Genomic DNA, 3368 nt, shown 5'->3' with positions numbered 1-3368 from the left:
TAAGGCCTTCCCACACTTTCACTGGCGCTTCCGTTTTCGTCCTTCCCTTTGTCTTCACCTTATTTCCTCGCTCGACGTACCTCTTGCGCTTTTTGTGCAAACCTTTCGAACGTTCTTCTCACTCCTTTCTTTTCTGTCATTTTACTCTGGTTCTTCGTAGACAACCAGATCACCTGTCCTTCAATTAAAATTCTGTTCTTCCACAGTGGTGACCGAGACAGGGGATTTGGTTTTCCGTTCTGCGATTAGACAACCCCTCAAGAATCTTTGTGGTACGTCCCTTCTCTTACGATTGCGCTGATTGCTTGGCTTTCAGGCGCATATATTCACCCGAAATTAAACCGAATAAACGCCGAAAGTACGCATCCTTTCAAGACGACGCTAGGCTTCTATCAAATTCTCCATTTCTGTGAAAAGACGCTTCTCAAACGCTAAGTCTTCCGTTTAAAATTTTCTCCCTTTTGTTGTCAAACTTTTTCTTTAAAAATTTATATTTTCATTCATTATGGTGGATTCCCCTTCAACTTCATCTTTGGAATCCAACGTTAGCCTTGCTACTCTTAGTATACCTATGCCTACACCGGGAACTGCTAACGCTCCTTTGTTCAAAGGAAAGCGTGTAAATGATTTTTTAGATTCATTAGAGCAGCACGCGGATAGTGCTAAAATTCCTCATAATCACCTTCCATCTTACGTTCTTCGTTATTGCCATACTAAAGTCTGCAAGGTTATTAGCGGGTCTGCGCATTTTTCTGCAGATGACTGGGTTAGAGCGAGGACTTATCTTTTAGATCTTTATGGGTCAAACGATGCGGTGCCTGCGAATTCCCCGGATAGGCTACGACAATGGTGCCTCAAACACGGAGAAACGGGCTTTGTCACGTCTCGTAAAGAAGTTGACAAGTATTATCACGAATTCACTGCTTTATCGTCGAATTTGACCCGAATGCTTGCTAACGACGTCTCTTTATGTTTTTATAGAGGGATTCCCACCTCCCTTCGTACAAAAATCAAGAAACGGATTCCAGTTGCAAATCTCAAGACTAGCGCCCCTCCAGAAGTCGCCACGTTATTAAATTTATTACGTGCTGAATTTGATGAAGACGACCTTGATGCTAAAGTCGATTCGTCAAACCTTGACCTCGACTCTGATTCAGATTCGGATTCTTCTTCGAGTGATTCGGAAGACGACATTGACAAGGTTACGATCACGAAGAAGAAGAAGAAGCCGACCAAGAAGAAGACGACTTTTGAAAAGACCGTTCCTGCTGCTCCGATTGCCGAACCTGTAGGGATCAGTCCCATGGACAAGATAACGAAGCAAATGGAGGATCTTAAACTCGCCCACACTGAGTTCTTACGTTCTATGAACATTACGACTAATAACAACCCTTCAGTGTCTCAGATTATGCGCGAACTAAGGTGTTTCTTCTGCGACTCAGTAAACCATCGTCTAGGGTTGCACAACTGCCCAGAAGTCAAGGCGTGTATTAACGAAGGTTTGGTAGCTTACACTCCTCAAGGTAGATTGGCCCGTTCCGATGGTTCAGACCTTCCACAGGCATTTGGAAGTGATGGTGGCATAGCCAAAATCCTTCGAGACCAAAGGGGTACTTCAAGTCAAATGAAAGGTAAAGGTCGTGAGCCTTCTCGAGACTTACCGCCCCACATGACTAGCTACGCCGGACTTCAATTTGATGGAGAAGACATGCTTTCTAACGAGGTTTACAACGCGTCTACAACGTCTCTGGTTCCAGCTTGGAGAGCGCCTCCTTCGTCTACTCTTGCCGTTACGCGTTCGCAAAAAGAAAAGGAAGTTCGTTTTGATCCCATTAAGCGACCGGATCGGAAGGAAAATGAAGCTAAGTCTTTTTCCAAGCCTAAAGAACAAAGAGACCGCCCTCTGACTCCTACTCTTAGCAATTTAGGGCCTCCGCCGTCATTTCAGAGACAACCGGTTCAATCGACACCTCAAGCTTTTAATCTTCGTCAACCTGCTTCAACCCCAAAGCCGCCTCAGGTGAACACTGAAGACGCTTTCAAAAATCGAAGAGTCGCTCCTTCGAAGGCAAAACAAGACGTAGAAATGAAGGACGAACCGGTGAAAGCTAAGTCAACTCCACAATATCATTTTACGTCTGACATACAGGAGATGTACGACTTAGATAAGATTGTTAGGGACAAGGTCAACAAGACGACTGTCCAGCTTGAGCTAGGGGAATTGCTTGCCCTATCAGCGTTTCTACAAAAGTCGGTCAGCAACATGACGAAGACTCGTCGAGAGTACAACACCAAGCCTGTTACGGCGAGCATAGTGGAAATTCTAGAAGACGAAGACGATTACACATCAGAATTAGTAGGAGGATATGATGACAAGCTGAGTTACCCATCCTCTGAAAGCGCTTATACAAACACTGGCTATGTTGAGTCTCGTATAGGCTTGGAGTTTGACGAAGCGACGGAAGATAAAGAAGAGATCATGACTCGATATGCGTCAGCAGTTAAAATTCACCCAACACCTCAGCCGCTTTTCGCTATGGTGACTGGACGTTTTCGCGGAAAATTTGCAGGATTTGATGTTATTTTCATGATTGATACGGGCTCTGAACTAAATTTAATGTCCTTAGAATTCTACGAGAAAACTTCTCTGGCGATCAACTTAGATGGAACGCGCTGGTCCTTAAAAGGAATCAACGGAAGACCTGTACCACTAGGCGGCTGTGTGCGAGATGCGGAAATCAAGATATCTGGACGATGCTTCGACCACCATGTCTTCGTCAGTCGAGAAGGAACTGGGAAACAAGAAATCATACTCGGGCAACCGTGGCTCCAATGGTATTCGGCCTGTATTCAATACACTTGTCAAGGGTCGATGAGTATGCGCATATGGCAAGACGGCGATGGAGATAAACCAGGCTGCATGCCTCAAGGGCCTTCGATTGTTATTCCTTTGTGCACACCTGGAGCTCCTCGGAACACAGCGACACTCAACTTGGACTGCCGGACATGTGTCGAAGAAATCCCTGACATCGATTCGGGAAAATAGAGTCGGACGCGTACCCCGAGCCTGGTCAACGCCAGGACGTGTCCGTACCAACTCTTGGGCGGTCTCTTCACTCATTAATGGGGACTTACGGATTTGATTCACCTTTGTTCATTTCTGATTTAGAACCACCTGACGCTTATGATTTGATTTTACAGAATATTGCTCATTGTTCCCCAAGAACTTCTCGGCCGCTTCTAACGCCATGGACTCGGCGCGCTCTCACATACGAAAATAGCGCCCTCAAACTTCAAATGAGAACTAAATACAAAACAGTCGACAAGAAAGTTCGACCAGTACCAAGCTACATGCCAGACCCGGCTGG

The sequence above is a fragment of the Laccaria bicolor genome, genomic scaffold (genome assembly GCF_000143565.1).
Source record: "Laccaria bicolor S238N-H82 LACBIscaffold_38 genomic scaffold, whole genome shotgun sequence".
NCBI lineage: Eukaryota > Fungi > Basidiomycota > Agaricomycetes > Agaricales > Hydnangiaceae > Laccaria > Laccaria bicolor.
Note: the sequence above shows the minus strand (reverse complement) of the source record.